Below are 18853 nucleotides of genomic sequence, written 5' to 3' on the forward strand. Positions count from 1 at the left end.
GTCTGGGTGCTATTTTTAATGAGACCCCAGAGGTAACAACCCAAACCAGGACAGGCACACCAGACTGAATATACATTCACAATGAAAGCCATTCTACTTTTTGTAAATATAATGGGGCCCCATCATTGGCACCTGAGAGCCCAAAACTGCCACCTTTTCCCTGGGCGCAAAGCTCGATGGTGCGTTCCACTTGCGGGTCCAGGAAAGTGCCGATTCTCAGACCAGAATTCCAAACCGATGAAGATTCCTCCCTGGGAAAAGGTGCCAGGAAAGAAAGCCATTATGCCTTTTGTAGGGGTAATGGGGCACCATCATTGGCAGCTGAGAGCCCAAGGCTGCCCCCTTTTCCCTGGGCGCAAAGCTCAACGGTGTGTACCTTGTGCGGGTTTGGGGCAGTGTCATTTTTGAACCCAGATTTCCAGACGGACGAAGATTCCTCCCAGGGAAAAGGTGCCAGGACAGAAAGCAAGTGTTATTTTTCTAGTGTTAACGTGGCCCCATCATTGGCACCTGAGAGCCCAAGGCTGCCACCTTTTGCCTGGGCGCAAATGTCGACGGCGCGTGCCATTTGCGGGTCCGGGGAAGTGCCATTTTTCAGCCCAGAATTCCAGACGGACGAAGACACCTCCCAGGGACAAGGTGCCAGGTCAGAAATCGAATTGTCCTTTTCTAGGGTCAATGGTGCCCCATCATTGGCACCTGAGAGTTCAAGGCTGCCACCTTTTCCCTGGGCGCAAACATCAACGGCGCGTACCACTTTCTTGTCCGGGAAAGTGCCGTTTTTAAGCCCTGAATTCCAGACGGATGAAGACTCCTCACAGGGAAGAGGCTCCCAGGACAGAAAGCGATTGTTCCATTTCTAGGGTTAATCGGGCCCCATCATTGGCACCTGAGAGCCCAAGGTTGCCTCCTATACCCTGGGCGCAAAGCTCGACCATGCGTGCTACGTGAGGGTCCGGGAAATTGCCGTTTCTCATTCCAGAATTCCAGACCGATGAAGATTCCTCCCTGGGAAAAGGTGCCAGGACAGGAATGGATTTCTCCTTTTCTAGGAGTAATGGGGACCCATCATTGGCACCTGAGAGCCGAAGGCTGCAACCTTTTCCCTGAGCGCAAAGCTCGACGGTGCGTGCCACTTGCGGGTCCAGGAATGTGCTGTTTCTCATCCCAGAATTCGAGGCTGATGAAGATTTCTCCCAGGGAAAAGGTGCCAGGACAGAAAGCAAATGTGCCTTTTCTGGGGGGAATTGGGCCCCAAAAATGACACCTGAGAGCCCAAGGCTGCCACCTTTTCCCTGGGCGCAAAGCTCGAAAGAGCGTTCCACGTGCGGGTCCGGGAAAGTGCCATTTTTCAGTCCAGAATTCCAGACCTATGAAGATTCCTCAGAGGGAAAATGTACCAGGAGACAAAGCCATTGTGTATTTTGTAATGCTAATTGGGCCCCATCATTGACACCTGAGAGCCCAAGGCTGCCACCTTTTCCCTGGGTGCAAAGCTCGACGGTGCATACCCTGTGCGGGTCCGGGAAAGGGCCGTTTCTCAGTCCAGAATTCCAGACGGAAGTCGATTCCTCTCTGGGAAAAGGTGTCAGGACAGAAAGCCATTGTGCTTTTTCTAGGGGTAATGGGGCCTCATCTTTGGCACCTGAGAGCCCAAGGCTGCCACCTTTTCCCTGGGCGCAAATGTCGACGGCGCGTGCCACTTGCAAGTCCGGGAATGTGCTGTTTCTTATCCCAGGATTCCAGGCCAGCGAAGATTTCTCCCTGGGAAAAAGTGCCAGGACAGCAAGTGATTGTGCCTTTTCTAGGGTTAATGGGGCCCCAAAATTGGCAGCTGAGGGCCCAGGGCTGCCACCTTTTCCCTGGGCGCAAAGCTCGACGGTGCGTGCCACATGCGGGTAAGGGAAAGAGCCGTTTTCAGCCCAGAATTCCAGACCAATGAAGATTCCTCCCAGGGAAAAGGTGCCAGGACAGAAAGCGATTGTTATTTATCTAGTGTTAACGGGGACCCATCATTGGCACCTGAGAGCCCAAGGCTGCCACCTTTTCCCTGGGCACAAAGCTAGATGGTGCCTGCCACGTGCAGGTCAGAGAAAGACCTTTGTTCAGCCCAGGATTCCAGACGGATGACTACTCTTCCCAGGGAAAAGGCTCCCAGGACAGACAGCGATTGTTCCATTTCTAGTGTTAATGGGGGCCCGTCATTGGCATCTGAGAGCCAGAGGTTGCCTTTTTTTCCCTGGGTGCAAAGCATGACAGTGCGTGCCACGTGCTGGTCCCAGAAAGTGCCATTTTACAGCCCAGAATTCCAGACCAATGAAGACTCCTCCCAGGGAAAAGGTGCCAGGAAAGAAAGCCATTGTGTTGTTTGTAAAGGTAATGGGGCCCCATCATTGGCACCTGAGAGCCCAAGACTGCCACCTTTTCCCTGGACGCAAAGCTCGATGGTGCGTTCCACTTGCGGGTCCAGGAAAGTGCCGATTCTCAGACCAGAATTCCAAACCGATGAAGATTCCTCCCTGGGAAAAGGTGCCAGGACAGAAAGCCATTGTGCCTTTTGTAGGGGTAATGGGGCACCATCATTGGCACCTCAGAGCCCAAGGCTGCCCCCTTTTCCCTGGGCGCAAAGCTCAACGGTGTGTACCTTGTGCGGGTTTGGGGCAGTGTCATTTTTGAACCCAGATTTTCAGACGGACGAAGATTCCTCCCTGGGAAAAGGTGCCAGGACAGAAAGCAAGTGTTATTTTTCTAGTGTTAACGTGGCCCCATCATTGGCACCTGAGAGCCCAAGGCTGCCCCCTTTTCCCTGGGCGCAAAGCTCGACGGTGTGTACCTTGTGCGGGTTTGGGGCAGTGCCATTTTTGAACCAAGATTTCCAGACGGACGAAGATTCCTCCCTGGGAAAAGGTGCCAGGATAGAAAGCAAGTGTTATTTTTCTAGTGTTAACGGGGCCCCATCATTGGCACCTGAGAGCCCAAGGCTGCCACCTTTTCCCTGGGCGCAAATGTCGATGGCGCGTGCTACTTGCGGGTCCGGGAAAGTGCCATTTTTCAGCCCAGAATTCCAGACGGACGAAGACACCTCCCAGGGAAAAGGTGCCAGGTCAGAAATCGAATTGTCCTTTTCTAGGGTCAATGGTGCCCCATCATTGGCACCTCAGAGTTCAAGGCTGCCACCTTTTCCGTGGGCGCAAACATCAACGGCGCGTACCACTTTCTTGTCCGGGAAAGTGCCGTTTTTCAGCCCTGAATTCCAGACGGATGAAGACTCCTCACAGGGAAGAGGCTCCCAGGACAGAAAGCGATTGTTCCATTTCTAGGGTTAATCGGGCCCCATCATTGGCACCTGAGAGCCCAAGGTTGCCTCCTATACCCTGGGCGCAAAGCTCGACCATGCGTGCTACGTGAGGGTCCGGGAAATTGCCGTTTCTCATTCCAGAATTCCAGACCGATGAAGATTCCTCCCTGGGAAAAGGTGTCAGGACAGAAAGCGATTGTTCCTTTTCTAGGGTTAATGGGGCTACGTCATTGACACCTGAGAGCTGAAGGCTGCAACCTTTTCCCTGAGCGCAAAACTCAACGGTGCGTGCCACTTGCGGGTCCAGGAATGTGCAGTTTCTCATCCCAGAATTCGAGGCCGATGAAGATTTCTCCCAGGAAAAAAGTGCCAGGGCAGAAAGCAATTGTGCCTTTTCTAGGGTTAATGGGGCCCCAAAATTGACACCTGAGAGCCCAAGGCTGCCACCTTTTGCCTGGGCGCAAAGCTCGAAGGAGCGTTCCACGTGCGGGTCCGGGAAAGTGCCATTTTAAGCCCAGAATTCCAGACCTATGAAGATTCCTCAGAGGGAAAAGGTACCAGGAGACAAAGCCATTGTGTATTTTGTAATGCTAATTGGGCCCCATCACTGGCACCTGAGAGCCCAAGGCTGCCACCTTTTCCCTGGGTGCAAAGCTCGACGGTGCATACCCTGTGCGGGTCCGGGAAAGGGCCGTTTTTCAGCCCAGAATTCCAGACGGAAGTCGATTCCTCTCTGGGAAAAGGTGTCAGGACAGAAAGCCATTGTGCCTTTTCTAGGGGTAACGGGGCGCCAAAATGGGCACCTGAGAGCCCAAGGCTGCCACCTTTTCCCTGGGCGCAAATGTCGACGGCGCGTGCCACTTGCAAGTCCGGGAATGTGCCGTTTCTCATCCCAGAATTCCAGGCCAGCGAAGATTTCTCCCTGGGAAAAGGTGCCAGGACAGAAAGCGATTGTGCCTTTTCTAGGGTTAATGGGGCCCCAAAATTGGCAGCTGAGAGCCCAGGGCTGCCACCTTTTCCCTGGGCGCAAAGCTCGATGGTGCGTGCCACATGCGGGTAAGGGAAAGAGCCGTTTTCAGCCCAGAATTCCAGACCAATGAAGATTCCTCCCAGGGAAAAGGTGCCAGGACAGAAAGCGATTGTTCTTTTTCTAGGGGTAATGGGGCCCAATCATTGGCACCTGAGAACCCAAGGCTGTCACCTTTTGCCTGGGCACAAAGCTCGACGGTGCGTTCCACTTGCAGGTTCGGGGGAAGTGCCGTTTTTTAGCCCAGAATTCCAGACGTATGAAAATTCCTTCCAGGGAAAAGGTGCCAGGACAGAAAGCGATTGTTATTTATCTAGTGTTAACGGGGCCCCATCATTGGCACCTGAGAGCCCAAGGCAGCCACCTTTTCCCTGGGCGCAAAGCTAGATGGTGCCTGCCACGTGCAGGTCAGAGAAAGTGCTTTGTTCAGCCTAGAATTCCAGACGGATGACGACTCCTCCCAGGGAAAAGGTGCCAGGACAGAAAGCGATTGTTCCATTTCTAGTGTTAATGGGGGCCCGTCATTGGCATCTGAGAGCCAGAGGTTGCCTCCTTTTCCCTGGGCGCAAAGCACAACAGTGCGTGCCACGTGCTGGTCCCAGAAAGTGCCATTTTACAGCCCAGAATTCCAGACCAATGAAGACTCCTCCCAGGGAAAAGGTGCCAGGACAGAAAGCCATTGTGCTTTTTGTAAAGGTAATAGGGCCCCATCATTGGCACCTGAGAGCCCAAGACTGCCACCTTTTCCCTGGACGCAAAGCTCGATGGTGCGTTCCACTTGCGGGTCCAGGAAAGTGCCGATTCTCAGACCAGAATTCCAAACCGATGAAGATTCCTCCCTGGGAAAAGGTGCCAGGACAGAAAGCAAGTGTTATTTTTCTAGTGTTAACGGGGCCCCATCATTGGCACCTGAGAGCCCAAGGCTGCCACCTTTTGCCTGGGCACAAATGTCGACGGCACGTGCCACTTGCGGGTTTGGGGAAGTGCCATTTTTCAGCCCAGAATTCCAGACGGACGAAGACACTACCCAGGGAAAAGGTGCCAGGTCAGAAATCGAATTGTCCTTTGCTAGGGTCAATGGTGCCCCATCATTGGCACCTGAGAGTTCAAGGCTGCCACCTTTTCCGTGGGCGCAAACATCAACGGCGCGTACCACTTTCTTGTCCGGGAAAGTGCCATTTTTCAGCCCTCAATTCCAGACGGATGAGGACTCCTCACAGGGAAGAGGCTCCCAGGACAGAAAGCGATTGTTCCATTTCTAGGGTTAATCGGGCTCCATCATTGACACCTGAGAGGCCAAGGTTGCCTCCTATACCCTGGGCGCAAAGCTCGACCATGCGTGCTACGTGAGGGTCCGGGAAATTGCCGTTTCTCATTCCAGGATTCCAGACCGATGAAGATTCCTCCCTGGGAAAAGGTGTCAGGACAGAACGCTATTGTTCCTTTTCTAGGGTTCATGGGGCTCCATCATTGACACCTGAGAGCCGAATGCTGCAATCTTTTCCCTGAGCGCAAAAGCTCGACGGTGCGTGCCACTTGCGGGTCCAGGAATGTGCTGTTTCTCATCCCAGAATTCGAGGCCGATGAAGATTTCTCCCAGGAAAAAGGTGCCAGGACAGAAAGCAATTGTTCTTTTTCTAGAGTTAATGGGGCCCCATCATTGGCACCTGAGAGCCCAAGGCTGTCACCTTTTGCCTGGGCACAAAGCTCGACGGTGCGTTCCACTTGCAGGTCCGGGGAAGTGCCGTTTTTAGCCCAGAATTCCAGACAGACAAAAATTCCTCCCAGGGAAAAGGTGCCAGGACAGAAAGCGATTGATATTTATCTAGTGTTAACGAGGACCAATCATTGGCACCTGAGAGCCCAAGGCTGCCACCTTTTCCCTGGGCACAAAGCTAGATGGTGCCTGCCACGTGCAGGTCAGAGAAAGACCTTTGTTCAGCCCAGGATTCCAGACGGATGACGACTCCTCCCAGGGAAAAGGCTCCCAGGACACTAAGCGATTGTTCCATTTCTAGTGTTAATGGGGGCCCGTCATTGGCATCTGAGAGCCAGAGGTTGGCTCCTTTTCCCTGGGCGCAAAGTACGACAGTGCGCGCCACGTGCTGGTCCCAGAAAGTGCCATTTTACAGCCCAGAATTCCAGACCAATGAAGACTCCTCCCAGGGAAAAGGTGCCAGGACAGAAAGCCATTGTGCTTTTCGCAAAGGTAATGGGGTCCCATCATTGGCACCTGAGAGCCCAAGACTGCCACCTTTTCCCTGGACGCAAAGCTCGATCGTGCGTTCCACTTGCGGGTCCAGGAAAGTGCCGATTCTCAGACCAGAATTCCAAACCGATGAAGATTCCTCCCTGGGAAAAGGTGCCAGGACAGAAAGCCATTGTGCCTTTTGTAGGGGTAATGGGGCACCATCATTGGCACCTGAGAGCCCAAGGCTGCTCCCTTTTCCCTGGGCGCAGAGCTCGACGGTGTGTACCTTGTGCGGGTTTGGGGCAGTGCCATTTTTCAGCCCAGTTTTCCAGACGGACGAAGATTCCTCCCTGGGAAAAGGTGCCAGGACAGAAAGCAAGTATTATTTTTCTAGTGTTAACGGGGCCCCATCATTGGCACCTGAGAGCCCAAGGCTGCCACCTTTTCCCTGGGCGCAAAGCTAGATGGTGCCTGCCACGTGCAGGTCAGAGAAAGTGCTTTGTTCAGCCCAGGATTCGAGACGGCTGACGACTCCTCCCAGGGAAAGGGCTCCCAGGACAGAAAGCGATTGTTCCATTTCTACTGTTAATGGAGGCCCGTCATTGGCATCTGAGAGCCAGAGGTTGCCTCCTTTTCCCTGGGCGCAAAGCACGACAGTGCGTGCCACGTGCTGGTCCCAGAAAGTGCCATTTTACAGCCCAGAATTCAAGACCAATGAAGACTCCTCCCAGGGAAAAGGTGCCAGGACAGAAAGCCATTGTGCTTTTTGTAAAGGTAATGGGGCCCCATCATTGGCACCTGAGAGCCCAAGACTGCCACCTTTTCCCTGGACGCAAAGCCCGATGGTGCGTTCCGCTTGCGGGTCCAGGAAAGTGCCGATTCTCAGACCAGAATTCCAAGCCGATGAAGATTCCTCCCTGGGAAAAGGTGCCAGGACAGAAAGCCATTGTGCCTTTTGTAGGGGTAATGGGGCACCATCATTGGCACCTGAGAGCCCAAGGCCGCCCCATTTTCACTGGGCGCAGAGCTCGACGGTGTGTACCTTGTGCGGGTTTGGGGCAGTGCCATTTTTGAACCCAGATTTCCAGACGGACGAAGATTCCACCCTGGGAAAAGGTGCCAGGACAGAAAGGAAGTGTTATTTTTCTAGTGTTAACAAGGCCCCATCATTGGCACCTGAGAGCCCAAGGCTGCCACCTTTTGCCTGGGCACAAATGTCAACGGCACGTGCCCCTTGCGGGTCCGGGGAAGTGCCATTTTTCAGCCCAGAATTCCAGACGGACGAAGACACTACCCAGGGAAAAGGTGCCAGGTCAGAAATCGAATTGTCCTTTGCTGGGGTCAATGGTGCCCCATCATTGGCACCTGAGAGTTCAAGGCTGCCACCTTTTCCGTGGGCGCAAACATCAACGGCGCGTACCACTTTCTTGTCCGGGAAAGTGCCGTTTTTCAGCCCTCAATTCCAGACGGATGAAGACTCCTCACAGGGAAGAGGCTCCCAGGACAGAAAGCGATTGTTCCATTTCTAGGGTTAATCGGGCTCCATCATTGACACCTGAGAGGCCAAGGTTGCCTCCTATACCCTGGGCGCAAAGCTCGACCAAGCGTGCTACGTGAGGGTCCGGGAAATTGCCGTTTCTCATTCCAGAATTCCAGACCGATGAAGATTCCTCCCAGGAAAAAGGTGTCAGGACAGAACGCGATTGTTCCTTTTCTAGGGTTAGTGGGGCTCCATCATTGACACCTGAGAGCCGAATGCTGCAATCTTTTCCCTGAGCGCAAAAGCTCGACCGTGCGTGCCACTTGCGGGTCCAGGAATGTGTTGTTTCTCATCCCAGAATTCGAGGCCGATGAAGATTTCTCCCAGGAAAAAGGTGCCAGGACAGAAAGCAATTGTTCTTTTTCTAGAGTTAATGGGGCCCCATCATTGGCACCTGAGAGCCCAAGGCTGTCACCTTTTGCCTGGGCACAAAGCTCGACGGTGCCTTCCACTTGCAGGTCCGGGGAAGTGCCGTTTTTGAGCCCAGAATTCCAGCCGCACAAGAATTCGTCCCTGGGAAAAGGTGCCAGGACAGAAAGCGATTGATATTTATCTAGTGTTAACGAGGACCAATCATTGGCACCTGAGAGTCCAAGGCTGCCACCTTTTCCCTAGGCACAAAGCTAGATGGTGCCTGCCACGTGCAGGTCAGAGAAAGACCTTTGTTCAGCCCAGGATTCCAGACGGATGACGACTCCTCCCAGGGAAAAGGCTCCCAGGACAGAAAGGGATTGTTCCATTTCTAGTGTTAATGGGGGCCCGTCATTGGCATCTGAGAGCCAGAGGTTGCCTTTTTTTCCCTGGGTGCAAAGCATGACAGTGCGTGCCACGTGCTGGTCCCAGAAAGTGCCATTTTACAGCCCAGAATTCCAGACCAATGAAGACTCCTCCCAGGGAAAAGGTGCCAGGAAAGAAAGCCATTGTATTGTTTGTAAAGGTAATGGGGCCCCATCATTGGCACCTGAGAGCCCGAGACTGCCACCTTTTCCCTGGACGCAAAGCTCGATGGTGCGTTCCACTTGCGGGTCCAGGAAAGTGCCGATTCTCAGACCAGAATTCCAAACCGATGAAGATTCCTCCCTGGGAAAAGGTGCCAGGACAGAAAGCCATTGTGCCTTTTGTAGGGGTAATGGGGCACCATCATTGGCACCTGAGAGCCCAAGGCTGCCCCCTTTTCCCTGGGCGCAAAGCTCAACGGTGTGTACCTTGTGCGGGTTTGGGGCAGTGTCATTTTTGAACCCAGATTTTCAGACGGACGAAGATTCCTCCCTGGGAAAAGGTGCCAGGACAGAAAGCAAGTGTTATTTTTCTAGTGTTAACGTGGCCCCATCATTGGCACCTGAGAGCCCAAGGCTGCCCCCTTTTCCCTGGGCGCAAAGCTCGACGGTGTGTACCTTGTGCGGGTTTGGGGCAGTGCCATTTTTGAACCAAGATTTCCAGACGGACGAAGATTCCTCCCTGGGAAAAGGTGCCAGGACAGAAAGCAAGTGTTATTTTTCTAGTGTTAACGGGGCCCCATCATTGGCACCTGAGAGCCCAAGGCTGCCACCTTTTCCCTGGGCGCAAATGTCGATGGCGCGTGCTACTTGCGGGTCCGGGAAAGTGCCATTTTTCAGCCCAGAATTCCAGACGGACGAAGACACCTCCCAGGGAAAAGGTGCCGGGTCAGAAATCGAATTGTCCTTTTCTAGGGTCAATGGTGCCCCATCATTGGCACCTGAGAGTTCAAGGCTGCCACCTTTTCCGTGGGCGCAAACATCAACGGCGCGTACCACTTTCTTGTCCGGGAAAGTGCCGTTTTTCAGCCCTGAATTCCAGACGGATGAAGACTCCTCACAGGGAAGAGGCTCCCAGGACAGAAAGCGATTGTTCCATTTCTAGGGTTAATCGGGCCCCATCATTGGCACCTGAGAGCCCAAGGTTGCCTCCTATACCCTGGGCGCAAAGCTCGACCATGCGTGCTACGTGAGGGTCCGGGAAATTGCCGTTTCTCATTCCAGAATTCCAGACCGATGAAGATTCCTCCCTGGGAAAAGGTGTCAGGACAGAAAGCGATTGTTCCTTTTCTAGGGTTAATGGGGCTACGTCATTGACACCTGAGAGCTGAAGGCTGCAACCTTTTCCCTGAGCGCAAAACTCAACGGTGCGTGCCACTTGCGGGTCCAGGAATGTGCAGTTTCTCATCCCAGAATTCGAGGCCGATGAAGATTTCTCCCAGGAAAAAGGTGCCAGGGCAGAAAGCAATTGTGCCTTTTCTAGGGTTAATGGGGCCCCAAAATTGACACCTGAGAGCCCAAGGCTGCCACCTTTTGCCTGGGCGCAAAGCTCGAAGGAGCGTTCCACGTGCGGGTCCGGGAAAGTGCCATTTTAAGCCCAGAATTCCAGACCTATGAAGATTCCTCAGAGGGAAAAGGTACCAGGAGACAAAGCCATTGTGTATTTTGTAATGCTAATTGGGCCCCATCACTGGCACCTGAGAGCCCAAGGCTGCCACCTTTTCCCTGGGTGCAAAGCTCGACGGTGCATACCCTGTGCGGGTCCGGGAAACGGCCGTTTTTCAGCCCAGAATTCCAGACGGAAGTCGATTCCTCTCTGGGAAAAGGTGTCAGGACAGAAAGCCATTGTGCCTTTTCTAGGGGTAACGGGGCGCCAAAATGGGCACCTGAGAGCCCAAGGCTGCCACCTTTTCCCTGGGCGCAAATGTCGACGGCGCGTGCCACTTGCAAGTCCGGGAATGTGCCGTTTCTCATCCCAGAATTGCAGGCCAGCGAAGATTTCTCCCTGGGAAAAGGTGCCAGGACAGAAAGTGATTGTGCCTTTTCTAGGGTTAATGGGGCCCCAAAATTGGCAGCTGAGAGCCCAGGGCTGCCACCTTTTCCCTGGGCGCAAAGCTCGATGGTGCGTGCCACATGCGGGTAAGGGAAAGAGCCGTTTTCAGCCCAGAATTCCAGACCAATGAAGATTCCTCCCAGGGAAAAGGTGCCAGGACAGAAAGCGATTGTTCTTTTTCAAGGGGTAATGGGGCCCAATCATTGGCACCTGAGAACCCAAGGCTGTCACCTTTTGCCTGGGCACAAAGCTCGACGGTGCGTTCCACTTGCAGGTTCGGGGGAAGTGCCGTTTTTTAGCCCAGAATTCCAGACGTATGAAAATTCCTTCCAGGGAAAAGGTGCCAGGACAGAAAGCGATTGTTATTTATCTAGTGTTAACGGGGCCCCATCATTGGCACCTGAGAGCCCAAGGCTGCCACCTTTTCCCTGGGCACAAAGCTAGATGGTGCCTGCCACGTGCAGGTCAGAGAAAGTGCTTTGTTCAGCCTAGAATTCCAGACGGATGACGACTCCTCCCAGGGAAAAGGTGCCAGGACAGAAAGCGATTGTTCCATTTCTAGTGTTAATGGGGGCCCGTCATTGGCATCTGAGAGCCAGAGGTTGCCTCCTTTTCCCTGGGCGCAAAGCACAACAGTGCGTGCCACGTGCTGGTCCCAGAAAGTGCCATTTTACAGCCCAGAATTCAAGACCAATGAAGACTCCTCCCAGGGAAAAGGTGCCAGGACAGAAAGCCATTGTGCTTTTTGTAAAGGTAATAGGGCCCCATCATTGGCACCTGAGAGCCCAAGACTGCCACCTTTTCCCTGGACGCAAAGCTCGATGGTGCGTTCCACTTGCGGGTCCAGGAAAGTGCCGATTCTCAGACCAGAATTCCAAACCGATGAAGATTCCTCCCTGGGAAAAGGTGCCAGGACAGAAAGCAAGTGTTATTTTTCTAGTGTTAACGGGGCCCCATCATTGGCACCTGAGAGCCCAAGGCTGCCACCTTTTGCCTGGGCACAAATGTCGACGGCACGTGCCACTTGCGGGTCCGGGGAAGTGCCATTTTTCAGCCCAGAATTCCAGACGGACGAAGACACTACCCAGGGAAAAGGTGCCAGGTCAGAAATCGAATTGTCCTTTGCTAGGGTCAATGGTGCCCCATCATTGGCACCTGAGAGTTCAAGGCTGCCACCTTTTCCGTGGGCGCAAACATCAACGGCGCGTACCACTTTCTTGTCCGGGAAAGTGCCGTTTTTCAGCCCTCAATTCCAGACGGATGAAGACTCCTCACAGGGAAGAGGCTCCCAGGACAGAAAGCGATTGTTCCATTTCTAGGGTTAATCGGGCTCCATCATTGACACCTGAGAGGCCAAGGTTGCCTCCTATACCCTGGGCGCAAAGCTCGACCATGCGTGCTACGTGAGGGTCCGGGAAATTGCCGTTTCTCATTCCAGAATTCCAGACCGATGAAGATTCCTCCCTGGGAAAAGGTGTCAGGACAGAACGCTATTGTTCCTTTTCTAGGGTTAGTGGGGCTCCATCATTGACACCTGAGAGCCGAATGCTGCAATCTTTTCCCTGAGCGCAAAAGCTCAACGGTGCGTGCCACTTGCGGGTCCAGGAATGTGCTGTTTCTCATCCCAGAATTCGAGGCCGATGAAGATTTCTCCCAGGAAAAAGGTGCCAGGACAGAAAGCAATTGTTCTTTTTCTAGAGTTAATGGGGCCCCATCATTGGCACCTGAGAGCCCAAGGCTGTCACCTTTTGCCTGGGCACAAAGCTCGACGGTGCGTTCCACTTGCAGGTCCGGGGAAGTGCCGTTTTTAGCCCAGAATTCCAGACAGACAAAAATTCCTCCCAGGGAAAAGGTGCCAGGACAGAAAGCGATTGATATTTATCTAGTGTTAACGAGGACCAATCATTGGCACCTGAGAGCCCAAGGCTGCCACCTTTTCCCTGGGCACAAAGCTAGATGGTGCCTGCCACGTGCAGGTCAGAGAAAGACCTTTGTTCAGCCCAGGATTCCAGACGGATGACGACTCCTCCCAGGGAAAAGGCTCCCAGGACACTAAGCGATTGTTCCATTTCTAGTGTTAATGGGGGCCCGTCATTTGCATCTGAGAGCCAGAGGTTGGCTCCTTTTCCCTGGGCGCAAAGTACGACAGTGCGCGCCACGTGCTGGTCCCAGAAAGTGCCATTTTACAGCCCAGAATTCCAGACCAATGAAGACTCCTCCCAGGGAAAAGGTGCCAGGACAGAAAGCCATTGTGCTTTTCGCAAAGGTAATGGGGCCCCATCATTGGCACCTGAGAGCCCAAGACTGCCACCTTTTCCCTGGACGCAAAGCTCGATGGTGCGTTCCACTTGCGGGTCCAGGAAAGTGCCGATTCTCAGACCAGAATTCCAAACCGATGAAGATTCCTCCCTGGGAAAAGGTGCCAGGACAGAAAGCCATTGTGCCTTTTGTAGGGGTAATGGGGCACCATCATTGGCACCTCAGAGCCCAAGGCTGCTCCCTTTTCCCTGGGCGCAGAGCTCGACGGTGTGTACCTTGTGCGGGTTTGGGGCAGTGCCATTTTTCAGCCCAGTTTTCCAGACGGACGAAGATTCCTCCCTGGGAAAAGGTGCCAGGACAGAAAGCAAGTATTATTTTTCTAGTGTTAACGGGGCCCCATCATTGGCACCTGAGAGCCCAAGGCTGCCACCTTTTCCCTGGCCGCAAAGCTAGATGGTGCCTGCCACGTGCAGGTCAGAGAAAGTGCTTTGTTCAGCCCAGGATTCCAGACGGATGACGACTCCTCCCAGGGAAAGGGCTCCCAGGACAGAAAGCGATTGTTCCATTTCTACTGTTAATGGAGGCCCGTCATTGGCATCTGAGAGCCAGAGGTTGCCTCCTTTTCCCTGGGCGCAAAGCACGACAGTGCGTGCCACGTGCTGGTCCCAGAAAGTGCCATTTTACAGCCCAGAATTCCAGACCAATGAAGACTCCTCCCAGGGAAAAGGTGCCAGGACAGAAAGCCATTGTGCTTTTTGTAAAGGTAATGGGGCCCCATCATTGGCACCTGAGAGCCCAAGACTGCCACCTTTTCCCTGGACGCAAAGCCCGATGGTGCGTTCCGCTTGCGGGTCCAGGAAAGTGCCGATTCTCAGACCAGAATTCCAAGCCGATGAAGATTCCTCCCTGGGAAAAGGTGCCAGGACAGAAAGCCATTGTGCCTTTTGTAGGGGTAATGGGGCACCATCATTGGCACCTGAGAGCCCAAGGCCGCCCCATTTTCACTGGGCGCAGAGCTCGACGGTGTGTACCTTGTGCGGGTTTGGGGCAGTGCCATTTTTGAACCCAGATTTCCAGACGGACGAAGATTCCACCCTGGGAAAAGGTGCCAGGACAGAAAGGAAGTGTTATTTTTCTAGTGTTAACAAGGCCCCATCATTGGCACCTGAGAGCCCAAGGCTGCCACCTTTTGCCTGGGCACAAATGTCAACGGCACGTGCCACTTGCGGGTCCGGGGAAGTGCCATTTTTCAGCCCAGAATTCCAGACGGACGAAGACACCTCCCAGGGACAAGGTGCCAGGTCAGAAATCGAATTGTCCTTTGCTGGGGTCAATGGTGCCCCATCATTGGCACCTGAGAGTTCAAGGCTGCCACCTTTTCCGTGGGCGCAAACATCAACGGCGCGTACCACTTTCTTGTCCGGGAAAGTGCCGTTTTTCAGCCCTCAATTCCAGACGGATGAAGACTCCTCACAGGGAAGAGGCTCCCAGGACAGAAAGCGATTGTTCCATTTCTAGGGTTAATCGGGCTCCATCATTGACACCTGAGAGGCCAAGGTTGCCTCCTATACCCTGGGCGCAAAGCTCGACCATGCGTGCTACGTGAGGGTCCGGGAAATTGCCGTTTCTCATTCCAGAATTCCAGACCGATGAAGATTCCTCCCAGGAAAAAGGTGTCAGGACAGAACGCGATTGTTCCTTTCCTAGGGTTAGTGGGGCTCCATCATTGACACCTGAGAGCCGAATGCTGCAATCTTTTCCCTGAGCGCAAAAGCTCGACGGTGCGTGCCACTTGCGGGTCCAGGAATGTGTTGTTTCTCATCCCAGAATTCGAGGCCGATGAAGATTTCTCCCAGGAAAAAGGTGCCAGGACAGAAAGCAATTGTTCTTTTTCTAGAGTTAATGGGGCCCCATCATTGGCACCTGAGAGCCCAAGGCTGTCACCTTTTGCCTGGGCACAAAGCTCGACGGTGCCTTCCACTTGCAGGTCCGGGGAAGTGCCGTTTTTGAGCCCAGAATTCCAGCCGCACAAGAATTCGTCCCTGGGAAAAGGTGCCAGGACAGAAAGCGATTGATATTTATCTAGTGTTAACGAGGACCAATCATTGGCACCTGAGAGTCCAAGGCTGCCACCTTTTCCCTGGGCACAAAGCTAGATGGTGCCTGCCACGTGCAGGTCAGAGAAAGACCTTTGTTCAGCCCAGGATTCCAGACGGATGACGACTCCTCCCAGGGAAAAGGCTCCCAGGACAGAAAGCGATTGTTCCATTTCTAGTGTTAATGGGGGCCCGTCATTGGCATCTGAGAGCCAGAGGTTGCCTCCTTTTCCCTGGGTGCAAAGCACGACAGTGCGTGCCACGTGCTGGTCCCAGAAAGTGCCATTTTACAGCCCAGAATTCCAGACCAATGAAGACTCCTCCCAGGGAAAAGGTGCCAGGACAGAAAGCCATTGTGCTTTTTGTAAAGGTAATGGGGCCCCATCATTGGCACCTGAGAGCCCAAGACTGCCACCTTTTCCCTTGACGCAAAGCTCGATGCTGCTTTCCACTTGCGGGTCCAGGAAAGTGCCGATTCTCAGACCAGAATTCCAAGCCGATGAAGATTCCTCCCTGGGAAAAGGTGCCAGGACAGAAAGCCATTGTGCCTTTTGTAGGGGTAATGGGGCACCATCATTGGCACCTGAGAGCCCAAGGCTGCCCCCTTTTCCCTGGGCGCAAAGCTCGACCGTGTGTACTTTGTGCGGGTTTGGGACAGTGCCATTTTTGAACCCAGATTTCCAGACGGACGAAGATTCCTCCCTGGGAAAAGGTGCCAGGACAAACAGCAAGTGTTGTTTTTCTAGTGTTAACGGGGCCCCATCATTGGCACCTGAGAGCCCAAGGCTGCCACCTTTTGCCTGGGCGCAAATGTCGACGGCGCGTGCCCCTTGCGGTTCCGGGGAAGTGCCATTTTTCAGCCCAGAATTCCAAACGGATGAAGACACCTCCCAGGGAAAAGGTGCCAGGTCAGAAATCGAATTGTCCGTTTCTAGGGTCAATGGTGCCCCATCATTGGCACCTGAGAGTTCAAGGCTGCCACCTTTTCCGTGGGCGCAAACATCAACGGCGCGTACCACTTGCAAGTCCGGGAATGTGCCGTTTCTCATCCCAGAATTCCAGGCCAGCGAAGATTTCTCCCTGGGAAAAGGTGCCAGGACAGAAAGCGATTGTGCCTTTTCTAGGGTTAATGGGGCCCCAAAATTGGCAGCTGAGAGCCCAGGGCTGCCACCTTTTCCCTGGGCGCAAAACTCGACGGTGCCTGCCAATTGCGGGTAAGGGAAAGAGCCGTTTTTCCGCCCAGAATTCCAGACGGACGAAAATTCCTCCCTGGGAAAATGTGCCAGGACTGAAAGCGATTGTTATTTATCTAGTGTTAACGGGGACCCATAGTTTGCACCTGAGAGCCCAAGGCTGCCACCTTTTCCCTGGGCGCAAAGCTAGATGGTGCCTGCCACGTGCAGGTCAGAGAAAGACCTTTGTTCAGCCCAGGATTCCAGACGGATGATGTCTCCTCCCAGGGAAAGGGCTCCCAGGACAGAAAGCGATTGTTCCATTTCTAGTGTTAATGGGGGCCCGTCATTGGCATCTGAGAGCCAGAGGTTGCCTCCTTTTCCCTGGGCGCAAAGCACGACAGTGCGTGCCACGTGCTGGTCCCAGAAAGTGCCATTTTACAGCCCAGAATTCCAGACCAATGAAGACTCCTCCCAGAGAAAAGGTGCCAGGACAGAAAGCCATTGTGCTTTTTGTAAAGGTAATGGGGCACCATCATTGGCACCTGAGAGCCCAAGACTGCCACCTTTTCCCTGGACGCAAAGCTCGATGGTGCGTTCCACTTGCGGGTCCAGGAAAGTGCCGATTCTCAGACCAGAATTCCAAACCGATGAAGATTCCTCCCTGGGAAAGGTGCCAGGACAGAAAGCCATTGTGCCTTTTGTAGGGGTAATGGGGCACCATCATTGGCACCTGAGAGCCCAAGGCTGCCACCTTTTCCCTGGGCGCAAAGCTCGACTGTGTGTACTTTGTGCGGGTTTGGGACAGTGCCATTTTTGAACCCAGATTTCCAGACGGACGAAGATTCCTCCCTGGGAAAAGGTGCCAGGACAAACAGCAAGTGTTGTTTTTCTAGTGTTAACGGGGCCCCATCATTGGCACCTGAGAGCCCAAGGCTGCCACCTTTTGCCTGGGCGCAAATGTCGACGGCGCGTGCCCCTTGCGGTCCCGGGGAAGTGCCATTTTTCAGCCCAGAATTCCAAACGGATGAAGACACCTCCCAGGGAAAAGGTGCCAGGTCAGAAATCGAATTGTCCTTTGCTAGGGTCAATGGTGCCCCATCATTGGCACCTGAGAGTTCAAGGCTGCCACCTTTTCCGTGGGCGCAAACATCAACGGCGCGTACCACTTTCAAGTCCGGGAATGTGCCGTTTCTCATCCCAGAATTCCAGGCCAGCGAAGATTTCTCCCTGGGAAAAGGTGCCAGGACAGAAAGCCATTGTGCCTTTTCTAGGGTTAATGGGGCCCCAAAATTGGCAGCTGAGAGCCCAGGGCTGCCACCTTTTCCCTGGGCGCAAAACTCGACGGTGCGTGCCAATTGCGGGTAAGGGAAAGAGCCGTTTTTCCGCCCAGAATTCCAGACGGACGAAAATTCCTCCCTGGGAAAAGGTGCCAGGACTGAAAGCGATTGTTATTTATCTAGTGTTAACGGGAACCCATAGTTTGCACCTGAGAGCCCAAGGCTGCCACCTTTTCCCTGGGCGCAAAGCTAGATGGTGCCTGCCACGTGCAGGTCAGAGAAAGACCTTTGTTCAGCCCAGGATTCCAGACGGATGATGTCTCCTCCCAGGGAAAGGGCTCCCAGGACAGAAAGCGATTGTTCCATTTCTAGTGTTAATGGGGGCCCGTCATTGGCATCTGAGAGCCAGAGGTTGCCTCCTTTTCCCTGGGCGCAAAGCACGACAGTGCGTGCCACGTGCTGGTCCCAGAAAGTGCCATTTTACAGCCCAGAATTCAAGACCAATGAAGACTCCTCCCAGGGAAAAGGTGCCAGGACAGAAAGCCATTGTGCTTTTTGTAAAGGTAATGGGGCACCATCATTGGCACCTGAGAGCCCAAGGCTGCCCCCTTTTCCCTGGGCGCAAAGCTCGACGGTGTGTACTTTGTGCGGGTTGGGGACAGTGCCATTTTTGAACCCAGATTTCCAGACGGACGAAGATTCCTCCCTGGGAAAAGGTGCCAGGACAGAAAGCAAGTGTTAACAAGGCACCATCATTGGCACCTGAGAGCCCAAGACTGCCACCTTTTCCCTGGACGCAAAGCTCGATGGTGCGTTCCACTTGCGGGTCCAGGAAAGTGCCGATTCTCAGACCAGAATTCCAAACCGATGAAGATTCCTCCCTGGGAAAGGTGCCAGGACAGAAAGCCATTGTGCCTTTTGTAGGGGTAATGGGGCACCATCATTGGCACCTGAGAGCCCAAGGCTGCCCCCTTTTCCCTGGGCGCAAAGCTCGACGGTGTGTACTTTGTGCGGGTTGGGGACAGTGCTATTTTTGAACCCAGATTTCCAGACGGACGAAGATTCCTCCCTGGGAAAAGGTGCCAGGACGGAAAGCAAGTGTTATTTTTCTAGTGTTAACGGGGCCCCATCATTGGCATCTGAGAGCCCAAGGCTGCCACC

This window comes from Pithys albifrons, chromosome 20 (assembly GCF_047495875.1).
Source record: "Pithys albifrons albifrons isolate INPA30051 chromosome 20, PitAlb_v1, whole genome shotgun sequence".
In the NCBI taxonomy this organism is placed as follows: Eukaryota; Metazoa; Chordata; class Aves; order Passeriformes; family Thamnophilidae; genus Pithys; species Pithys albifrons.